The sequence below is a fragment of the Ochlerotatus camptorhynchus genome, unplaced genomic scaffold (assembly GCF_037179485.1).
Source record: "Ochlerotatus camptorhynchus isolate MF236.1 unplaced genomic scaffold, CSIRO-AGI_Acam_v1.1 ptg000022l, whole genome shotgun sequence".
Taxonomy (NCBI): domain Eukaryota; kingdom Metazoa; phylum Arthropoda; class Insecta; order Diptera; family Culicidae; genus Ochlerotatus; species Ochlerotatus camptorhynchus.
In genome coordinates this window covers 2,118,246-2,130,367 of record NW_027040514.1, presented here as the reverse complement: position 1 = coordinate 2,130,367, position 12,122 = coordinate 2,118,246, and the positions used below count along the sequence as shown (strand labels likewise).

The 12,122-nt window shown below is 42.7% G+C and overlaps 1 protein-coding gene across 1 annotated transcript in view; it reads right to left on the bottom strand.

Moving 5' to 3' along the window:
• Nucleotides 1–12,122, bottom strand: part of LOC135705735 (D-beta-hydroxybutyrate dehydrogenase, mitochondrial) — a 292,333-nt gene that overhangs the window by 186,305 nt on the left and 93,906 nt on the right. The window lies entirely within an intron of this gene.

Genomic DNA, 12,122 nt, shown 5'->3' with positions numbered 1-12,122 from the left:
ACCTGAAGGTTGCTTGACATGTGTTGATGTAGAAGTCCGAATTGTAGACGAAGCTTGACGAAGATCAACATGAACTAGTCCGGTTTAAAGGTAGTTGCGCGGAATGTCTTCCTTCGATTTGAGATAAACAAATGTTCGGATGTATGTAGTCGTTTTTTGATGTGCATTGGTAAGCCTTTTCATGGCCAAGGGTCAGATTCAACGCTGCGACTCAACGAATGATGGAACTAATGATGGGACGAATGATGGAACGCCTCGTGGAGGTTCTACTTGGCTTCGGAACAGCTTCTCAGCGGAAAAGAATAGGGACCTAGATTTTTTTTTAATTCTTTATTAAGGGAAGCAGACCGCTCCGAAAAAAAATTACGTTTTGATTTTTATAAAAATATTGAAAAAAAGTATCAAAAATCTAAAAAAATCACATTTTTTCTAATTTTTTAAAGAAAATTCACGTGCAAAAACATGTTTTATAAGTCATTATGGCATAAAGTTGGACTCAAAAAACCACAAAACATCAACTTTTCGGTTTTTCTGAGAGTCCAATTTTTTTTCATGATGGGATAGAAAAAAATTTTTTGCATGTAATTTTTGACAAAAATCTAAGGAAGAAACTAATTTTCTTGGATTTTTGATAATTTTTCCCAATATTTTTAGAAAAATAAAAACGTACCGAAAATATTTTTTTATTTTTGGGCCGGTGAGCTTCCCCTTAAGGAGATTTTTAGCCTATGGCTAGTTCATCTCCGGAGAAAGGAGAGGGATCAGAGTGAGTAACCTCTAAATACATGGTATATTAACATTTAGTAACTAACTTTGGTTGCTGGCTCTTCAACTTATTTGAAAAAATAACAAAATATAAAATAATGAAACAGAGGAACAACAGAAATCAAAACGATTTAATACAAGCTACAAACGATGAATTCAAACAAAACAGAGCTCAGCTGGCATGAGTCCAATAGGGGAAATCCATCTAGCTGAGATGTCCCGACGGTCGAAAGAAATTCCTGCTATACCAAGTGGTAGATTTTGGCTTCCTTTAAGAAGGTAACTAGTGCTGCCGAGGCCGAAGTATCATTCCCGAGCAAATCGCTGATGCTGGAAGTTATGCAGAGTGACTCCCGAAGATTTTGGAACTCCGGGCAGTTGCACAGGATGTGTTCGACGGTGCAGGGTACCCCACAGATGATGCAGCTTCTACGGAACGGCAGGCCACCATAGTTATAGTAGAGTTTGGTGTGCCCGGTTCGAAGCCGCGAAATCACGCGTTGATCCCTCAGGTTGTCCAGTTCGCTCCATGGTTCAGTTGACCCCTTGACTTTGCGGACGAAGGCAGTTCTGTTGCGGAGCCACTCGGCTTCCCATGCCGCTTGAATGGTCCGCATGATCCACCGTCTGGAGGGTACCTTGTTGGTAAGTCTGGGACCCGATGTCCCAGTGTCCGGGAATCCATGTGTACACGGTATTCGGTGGGGCGTACTTGATAATCGCCTGGATCCATGGGTGTTTTGATGTTGGAAATGCTGGTCGAAGGAGAGCGTTCGGTCGATCAGTACGCCGAGGACGCGAACTGTTTTCCTGTTTGGAATGGCTTGGTCGTGGATCGTAATTGCGGTGCTATTGACTCGGTGCTGAGACGGACATACGTGACATCGGATGCTCTTCCTGGCGGACAGCTGGAAACCCATCGAGTCGGTCCATTTGACGGTGACAGAGACTGCCGCTGGCGCTTGCCGTAGGGTTCGGATCTGTGTAGGACCGGTGGCCACAATCAGCACATCATCAGCGTAAACAAATATATAAATGCACCCAGGTAGCCGGTCAAATACCCCGTTCATTGTCACCAGAAACAACGTGACTGCGATAACGGAGCCTTGAGGGACTCCGGTCTCCTCGCTGAAACTTTTCGACCGCGTGTTCCCCACCAATACACGGAATGACCGGTCGGTCAAGAAGTTTCGCATGAAATACATCATATGCCCCTTCAAGCCCCAGTTGGTAATTTTTTTCAGGACGGCTGGCGTCCACGTCCGGTTGAAAGCCTTGGAGATGTCCAAAAAGATTATTTAAACGTGGTGTTCCTGGTCGTAAGCTTCCTTGAGCACGTCCCCCAGAGTTGCAAAGTACGTGAACGTGCCGAAACCTTGTCGAAAGGCATGTTGTCGGTGGTCGAGCAAGCTGTTGGTCTCAAGGAACATCTTGAGTCGACGGTTCACCATCCGTTCGAATACCTTGGCCATGCAGGATGTGAGAGCGATCGGTCGGAACTTAGATGTGCCCCTGTCTTTTTCGTTTGCCTTCGGGATGGGCACGACGAGATTCTCCTTCCACATCGTCGGGTAGGTATCAGACATCCAGAGTTGGTTGAGCATCTCGAGCATGCAAAACTTGCCCTCAACACTTGCCCTTTGTGTTGGGATTTGAGAAGAATCTTTTAATTGACGGTCATTGAGAAACATAGGGAGTGTTGAAATACTGGATATTATAGGTATCAATAAGCGCACGATTTCATTTAAAGCCCTGCTTACAAAATTCTTGCGAATGGAACGATGCAAGGCCAGCTCAAAACACTGCATATTTTTCAAATGGTATTTCTGTATAAACCTTGGCAACCTATTGCAAAATTTTGCTGCTTCTCTCTGGACTTCAAAATGTTAGCACTTTTCACGGTCGTATTTTCCCTCCTACAAAAACTTTGATGCAATTGATTCCAAAAAATTAGAAAATGCCCAAAGAAGAAAATGTTACATGCATTGTTTTCTAAGTTTACCCTAGTTTTGCTGTGTGAAGCAAGGTGATGAATTTGTTAAAGCTTGCTATATAATTATAAATAAAGGACACAAATGGTTAAATAAATAGTAAGTTCAGGAGTGCTAAGAACACATATAGAATTAAAAAAACACGTTGGAATTATTTTAAAAGAACTGACTTCCCCCATTGATCATCATTCTCATTTTAAAGCTGGTATGATCAATTTGACAGATCTATGTCCTTCTATACCACTTAAAATCACTGAAATAGAGTCGATTTTTGAGTTTCAAGTTCCACATATGTTATGAGTGCAAACCCAACTCTCCTATCCAATATCCCAGTGATTCCTCGTAGAAGTGCAGAGGTGTTCTCGGCTTCCATCGAAGCGAGTGTCATGTCAACACATTCCAACCCATTCTTTTCTTGACTTGTGTTCAGGCGCGGCCGGCGCTGGTATTGACTAGTTTGAGATCACCAGTTTTGCCGTAGGACTACGTCTGTGATTTCTATATAGGGTTACACTTTGTGAAAACCGAAAATGGAACGTGTAACAAAATTGTGAAAGATTTTGATCGTTAATAACTCAGCTGCCCCTGGACCAATTTCAATTATTTTATCACCAATGGATCAGATATATTTCTATGCATCTGTTAAATTTAAGACTTTATCATTTTTCCAAATGTCGCTATTGGAAATTTCACGGATATGCATCTGTTGCTTTTATAATTAAAATTATCACCGATTGCTTGTAAAAGGCGATTTCCCTAACACAGATTTCAAAGTGGAATTTCATCCGGGCTCACCAAACGGAATTTATTCAATCACCGCAGCAGCTAGTTACCAAGACTGGCCTCAACCGCTGATCGGGTTCAGTTTCAATCACCGTGTGTGGTGGTGTCCGGTCATCGGTATCAGCTGCAGCAACATCAGTGCTTTTGGCGCTTGGCGTTGAACATTCAAGACCAACAATTGAAATGTCTTTAACCGAGGAAATGACCTTAAAAGGTTTGCTTACAAAATGGAGTTAAGGTCATTTCAATTGTTGGTCTTGCATTGTTCTCCAGTGCACAACGAAAGGCTTCCTACAAGCAGTGAGGTACAGCCCAAATGAGCATCCATAGAAGGAGGAAGACGTTGCACCGCTATTGATTGGAATCAGTAGCTCTTCGTGAGTCGCTGTGGGAGATCTATTCCAAGCAAGTTTACCCTCATTCCTCATCTGTATTTAACACTCTAATAGCTCAGCATTACTCAACCATCACGACAAAACGGTCCTTTTCACGACCACCATAAATTTGTAAAAGAGTATAATTTGGACATTTGTCAAGGTCATCAATCCGATGTCAATTCCCATATCAAGATAGAGCTGAAATTAGAGCGTAACAGCTTTTGTAAACAATGACTTCTTTCGATGATGTCTTGAAAGTCAAGGCTTGCCCACGCAAATCAACAACACCATCAGGTAGGGTGAACCTTTCTCTGCCTGACGGTAATGTTGGTTTGCGTGGGCGTGCCTTGAATGCCTAAAAATCTTCGAGAGAAGTCATTTATCACAAAAACTGTTACGCCTAATTCCAGCTCTATCTAGATTTGTTTAAATCTAACATACCATGTACCTTAAGGTAACATTGGGGGTATGATTTCGAAAACCAAAGTCGATCGCGGCAAGAAGGTGGTCTGATTTCGATCCAGAGATGATGGATTTTAATTTTTAATACACCAATCGATAGGATTTCAGGCGTAACATTTGATAACGGCATGAGGTACAGCCCAAATGAGCATCCATAGAAGGAGCTTTTGTAAACAAACTTTGTAAGGTCCTTTGCACGCGAACCGCATTACGCCGACGCAAACCAATTCCACTTTCGGAAAAGTGAGAGTTGCCCTTACTCGATGATGTTGTTGGTTTGCGTGAGCGTACTTCGGTTCGTGTATAAAGAGCCTTACAAAGTTTGTTTACAACATCTTTTGTGCCGTTATAAAATGGTACGCCTGATTTTTTCTATGAATCTGTAAAAATTAAGACTACATAGATGATTTTTCAAAATGTCACTATTGAAAATTGCATGAATGTGCCACTGTTGCTTTACTAATTAAAATTATCACCGATTGCCTGTAAAAAGCCATTTCCCTAACACAGATTTTAAAGTTGAATTCCATCCGGTCGCACCAAACGGTGTTTATTCAATCACCGCGTGGTGAGTGATGGTGGTCTTCAATACACAACGAAAGGCTGCCTACAAGCAGCGAGCTGCAGTCCACATGAGCATCCATAGAAGGAGGAAGAAGCCACACCGCTATTGATCGGAATCAGTAGCTCTTCGTGAGTTGCTGTGTGCCATCTATGTCAAGTGCGCCATACTAAAGAGTATAAACAGAGAGAACCTCGCTCAAATTCCTATTTCTACACAACACACAAGCTCCTCTTGCTGCAGTTATCAAATAAGATTTATTATATAAGACCACGTAGTCCTACGTCACCATTGCGTACAACCCCAAAAGGCTGTCCCTTGTAGTTTTTACACATTGAGGATGATTGCTAGTCCCAAGCATCGTCTATTGTTTTTTTTGTGTAATTACAGCTGATCTGGCAATAACAGAGTAGCAACCGTGGGCGGTCAATCATGTTCATGCTCATGCTCTTGCATGTTCATGCTCATGCTCTTGCTCGTGCCAAGGAGTATTCTTTTGTTATAATCTTTGTTATGTTGTCTGTTTATTCAACCACAATGATAACATGTTCCGCTATAAAATCTTGATGACAGGGTATCAGAACTTGTTATCAAATTGGTAGAATCTTTTACTCGGGTATGCAGTCAATAATAAATTCTCGATCACAACTTCCTGCAAGTTTAAACACATTCTGCATATTGATTAGACTACGCAAATACATGCATGCCACCTTTGCTCAATGCACTTTCCTTCCCTCACTTTAAATCCCATACAACAACAATGTGATTTTTCAATAAGACCCGGTATCGATATGGAAATGTAAAAAAATAAAAATAATAAATAGCAACTACAACCGGAATTAATGCATTTTATTATCCGCATAACCAACCTAACTACACACGAAAGGGGCAGGTCTAAATCACCCCAATGTTTCCGCATTTATAAGATAATGCATTCATTACTTATGTAGTTATTGGAAACAAGCCGAACGGGCAGCAGATGACCTTTTCAACTCGTCCGTTTTGCATAAACATTCATCACACAGCACCGAGTCATACAAAGTCAGCAAATTTCCCCCAAAAGGTATTGCACTATGATCACACCGCGTGGCGTCAAGTTTGGGATCATGAATGCTTTCTCGACAGGTACTACAACCGACACTCCGGAATTCAATTGTCCAAACCGATATTTAAAAAAAAAAACCGGATTCCCTCTTGCTTCAAGTGAAGTTCAAGTGCACACCCAGCCAAAACAACTCCGTACCTACTCTTTGGGCAATCACCGCCCGCTGCCATCGCAAAACATAATGCGATCGAGTTTTGACGAAATAAGGGGAAAGAGAAAATGGAAAACGGCGCGCGCGCGCGCGAGTACCGAGTTGCTGCACTGACTAGTGGTGTGAACAGGAGGTGAAGGGGGTAAATATGTAAACAGCAATTAACCATTCGCTCAAGTGGGCTACGAGCAGTCTGTAGGTACCTACCTATGTACCTCTGGTGGATCATATCCCTCTCTCTAAGCACGGGGGACACGGGAAAATCGTTTTGACACTGGCAATGAAACCGAAAGTGGTAGGTAGGTATGTCGGTACCGCTTGCTTGTTTGGGAGCTTGTTGGCTGGTGTCGGGTGACTGAGAGTGCGTGGTAATTTAATTGCATCGTGAGAAAACCGCTCTACGAGGGGGGCTTTGTGATGCATAATTAAGGGGTAATAAATGAGTGTAATTTTTCGCTATTGGATAACGCCGATGCAAACGGTTTTATTTTCAATTGTTGGGTATTTGGGCAAGGGCGTAGCCAGGTTTCGAGCTAGGGAGGGGCGAAAAAAAAATTACCATGGAAAATTTGGCCGAATGCCATTTCACCGAACGCCATTTCCTCGAAAGCCTTTGTGTTGCCGAGTTTAGGGGGGGGCAGTCGCCCCCCCCTGCCCCTATCTGGCTACGCCTATGTATTTGGGTAATTGAATGAAAAATAAAAAGTGGTCTCATGCACCTGTGCTGGGTGTTCGCAGCTGATATTCCCCTACCGCATTTCCTTTCCCATCACAAGTCATACTTGAACTTGAAAACTCACATCTTTCCAGTTCGGTTGAAAGCGAAATTCGGCCGGCCATCCCAACCCATTGATTATCACTGCGATAACTCGAACTTGAAATAGCTCATTGAACTGACGCCGGGCCAGCACCAACGTCCCGAGACCATCGGTGCTAAATATTTGCGATCCAATTTAGGCGACCTGAGCCTGAGCTTTCGCGGTCATCGAATTGGTCGAATTGTTTCGGATGTTTACCCATCGCAGTTCGAGACCCATCATCTATTTGACACAGTATCAACAGCAGTGACGATTTGCTTCGTCATTTGTCGAGAAGGTCATCTCCGGCTTTTTCAAACTCGATGGATACATTTTTCGTTGAATCAGTCCGGCTTCTTTAGGGGGACAGGCTAAGTTGATTGGTGTCGATCGGCAGTGATTCGGTAACCTACGGCTTAGCGATCATCGGTTACGTCAGCAGGGAAGGGAAGCTGTTGCTTCGTTTGTTTATGGGTTGATACTTACGTCTGTTTTATTGGCTCACACTCGAGTCGGTGACATTGATTAATCCATCATTCTTTTTCGTTTGATGGATAAATAGCGCTTGATAGGTTGATAGGAATCATTTACGAAATTGTCAATTACCTGAAAGAAAAAGAAACATGCGAGTCTTGGTTAGTGAGTTGCTTTTCGCAATCAGATATTTTGTTGTTGTTAATGGTAAGTCAATCAATCTACGTAATTCGGTTGACCTAGATTTACATATGCACCCAGCTATGTTTCTGCTTTTTGTACGGCTGTATTTTGTATCCTGCGATCTTCAAATGAAACTAAAATTTGATGCAACTGGTTTTAGAATCGATGACAAAAGGTCGAATGAGCACACACACAAAAGGCGCAATCTCAAAATGCTGACCATTTTACATAAGGCAGAATAGAACATTAAGCATCAATTAGAAAGGTGGAATGAACCACAATAATATCCAGATTCTAGAATTGAAATTGATTCAAAAAATTATTATCATTATTGTTAGTTGCATTTTCTTTCATCCTCCGTAGCGAATGACGCAGAGAATGATATAAGTTGACCATGCAGACGATGCAATGATTTTTTTTTTTTCGTTTCTGTCTGCGCTTTTGACTATAGGTACCAGCAAGCTATTTATTTTTAAAATTGTAGAACGATGCACACACTTGCCTCGATTCTCTCCAATTGCCATACAGCAGAAAAAGCATACGAGATTAAATAATCGTACTTCTTATGGGTTTTAGCCAAACAATATTCCGAAGCATGGAGAGAGCAGTGGAGAAAGCACAGGTCTGATAAACGTTTGTTGTTCGGGTTCAGTCGGTGACCTTTTTTTCTATTTTTTTCGACATGATTTATTTAACTCACTTTTACCAGAAGGTCTTGATGAAACGTGCTCAACTTTTTGGCTCAGCTCTGGTACTATCTTCGGTCCCGGCTAATCGATGCACTCGTCGATGCACCCCTCGAAACGTAGGAAAATCCGCGAACCCCTCATTTTATCTGTCAAACATTCATAGCGATAGTTGAAGATTCTAATTTCAAATAACAGACTGAAGTGGTAATTTTTATACGATAGATGAGGAGGAGATGAAACGACCGCACTCCAGTTGTATCGGTAGATCTGTTTCAAACACATCGTTGGTACTTGAGCAGTCGGTGAACATCTTTTTTTGCCAGTTGTGGCTTAGGGACACCCGTCACCATCCCTCTCCAAAGGGGGAGTTTGGTAAAGAGAGATGATAAAACCGATTTGTACCTTCCTAAAAAGTTGTCCTAGCTCGCTGTCTACTCTCTATATGCAATTTTCACACTGCCGTACTCTAAACTGAACTATCAATTCTATACTTTCATCTCCTCCTCATCTATCATATAAAAATTACCACTTAAGTCTGTTATTTGAAATTAGCATCTTCAACTATGAAAATCGTTGACTTCACGCAGAAGTAGTACCAAACGTAAAGTCAAATTCATAGCTAATCAAAACAAACATAGTGTAGTACTAGAATTTCGACTAGCATGGGGTACGCTTATAGAGGTACTTGGGAACAATAGGCTAGTCAAGTGGTTAGCCAATTTTAAATCGTTAGTTTCCACCGGTTGCTAATACTCTCCACATAGGTATGTCGGTCTCCGATTTTCTTGCATTGGACCGCAGTTCGGTATACCTCAGTATCCGTTCAAGCGGTCTCCACTAACATCCTGCGATGATGAATCCCTTATCATCCTCTTCTGCTTCTTCTTCTGTAAATTTCAAGCTTATTGCTTATCGCATAATAGCTTATTACGTGCTCTCAACTTAGTGATCTAGATGCACTTCCACAGTTATTTTGAGAGCTTTCGATGTCTGACTCATTTTTAGTATAATTGTGTGGCAAGTCCAATCATACTTCTATGCTCAGGGAAGTCGATAAATGTTCCAACCCGAAAAATTCCTTGACCGGACCGGCAATAGAACCCAGCCACCTCCAGCATGGTCTTGCTTTGTAGCTGCGCCTTTACCGACTGAGCTAAGGGAAGCCCCATAATGGTAAGCAAATCTTACATCCCCCAGTTGGGTGAAGAGTATTAGTTCCCTCAAACTGACAGGAGGAGTAAAATTTGTCTACATTCAGCTCGCTATAAAACTATCGGAGACGTAGCTCTTGAAACTGTGCTGAAGTTCACGTAAATGCCCTAAAATCTGTAAACATTTGAGCAATTCTCTAGACTTCCTCGAAGTGCTAATGATTAACTTACATTCTCTGAACTTCCTTGAAGATCACTGGAAGTCCTTAGAACATCTTAAAAGCGACACAATTGTCCTAGAGGTTAATGGAAGTACTCCTAAAGGTCCCTCAATTTCCCTAACGATCATGTATCATCTTTGAAGCTACCGCATTTTGTTTTTAATCCTAGGAACGTCCTGCTGTCTATAAAATTTCCATGAAGTTCATGAAACTTCTATAATTTTTTTGAAACTTCCCTGAAATCAGTGGAACAGTCCAAACGTTTTATGATCATTCCTGAAGATCTCGGAACTTCACCAAAGTTCTCGAAAATCTTCAAAGTTCTTTTAATTGTCATTCTTCTGAGTACTTTGAACTTCTACGAAGTTCAAAAAAAATCTGAAGTTTTTGAAACTGGTATGTGAAGTTCACTAAACATTATGAAAATCTGGAAACTTTTTCAAACTGCCCTTTTTCTGAATTTAAAAGATTCACAATGATCGTTAGGAAGATCATTGCGAATCTCTTAAATTCAGAAAAATAGTTCCCTCAGTTCTCGAAACAACCGTGAAGCTTACGGAATATATTTTAAATGTTTTTGCATTTTCAGATGTTTTTAGAATTTCCTCTTTCCTGACGTTCTCTGGATTTCTAGGAAATTTCGCCGTTTTCATTAAATTTCTTAGCTTCTCTTGAGTTCATTGGAATGTCCTCAATTTTTTGTAACTTCTTTAACTCGCTGCAATTTACCTGACAGTAAAACGAAATAATGTCATTCTACGATTTTCACCCAAGTTCTCAAAATGTTCCTGAAGCTCATGAAAATGCCCTTGTAATATGAAATCAAATTCATTATCATTTTAAAATTTCCTCAATAGGGACTTTCCTGATGACTAATGTGCTTCCTTTATGTTATTGCGACTACCAGAAATTATCTTTTATTCTCTAGACTTCCCTGGAATTATCAATATCCCCGTTATTTCACTGACGTTTTTGTCTAACGTCCTTCGGACCAACGTCCATCGGTTCAACTTTCTTCGTTCCAACGTCCGTCCGCCCAAATTCCATCGATCGAACGTCCATCGGTCCATCAATTCAACTTTCTTCGCTCCAACGTCTATCAGTTCAACTTCCATCGGTCCAACGTCCATCGGTCCAACGTCCATCGGTCCAACGTCCATCGATCCAACGTCCATCGGTCCAACGTCCATCGGTCCAACGTCCATCAATTCAAGTTTCTTCAGCCCAACGTCCATCGGTCCAACGTCCAACGATCCAACGTCCATCGATCCAACGTCCATCGGTCCAACGTTCATCGATCCAATGTCCACCATTCCAACGTCCATCGGTCCAACGTCCATCACTCCAGCGTACATTCGTTCAACGTCCATCCGTCCAACGTCCATCCGTGCAACGTCCATGCATCCAACGTCCATCGATCCAACGTCCATCGGTCCAACGTCCATCGGTCCAACGTCCATCGGTCCAACGTCCATCAATTCAAGTTTCTTCAGCCCAACGTCCATCGGTCCAACGTCCAACGATCCAACGTCCATCGATCCAACGTCCATCCGTCCAACGTCCATCCGTGCAACGTCCATGCATCCAACGTCCATCGATCCAACGTCCATCGGTCCAACGTCCATCGGTCCAACGTCCATCGGTCCAACGTCCATCGGTCCAACGTCCATCGGTCCAACGTCCATCGGTCCAACGTCCATCGGTCCAACGTCCATCGGTCCAACGTCCATCGGTCCAACGTCCATCGGTCCAACGTCCATCGGTCCAACGTCCATCGGTCCAACGTCCATCGGTCCAACGTCCATCGGTCCAACGTCCATCGGTCCAACGTCCATCGGTCCAACGTCCATCTGTCCAACGTCCATCGGTCCAACGTCCATCAATTCAACTTTCTTCGCTTCAACGTCCATCAGTTCAACGTCCATCGGTCCAACATCTATCGGTCCAACGTCCATCGGTCCAACGTCCATCGGTCCAACATCCAACGGTCCAACGTCCATCGGTCCAACGTCCAACGTCCAACGTCCATCGTCCCAATGTAAATCGGCCCAAAGTCCATCGATTCAACGTCCATCGGTTTAACGTCCATCGGTTCAACGTCCATCGGTTCAACTTTCTTCGGTTTAACGTCCATCGGTCCAACGTCCATCGGTCCAAATTCCATCGATCAAACGTTCATCGGTCCAACGTCCATCAATTCAACTTTCTTCGCTCCAACGTCCATCAGTTCAACGTCCATCGGTCCAACGTCCATCGGTCCAACGTCCATCGGTCCAACGTCCAACGGTCCAACGTCCATCAGTTCAACGTCCATCAGTCCAACGTCCTTAGGTCTAACGTCCTTAGGTCCAACGTCCATCAGTTCAACGTCCATCGTCCCAATATCAATCGGCCCAACGTAAATCGGTCCA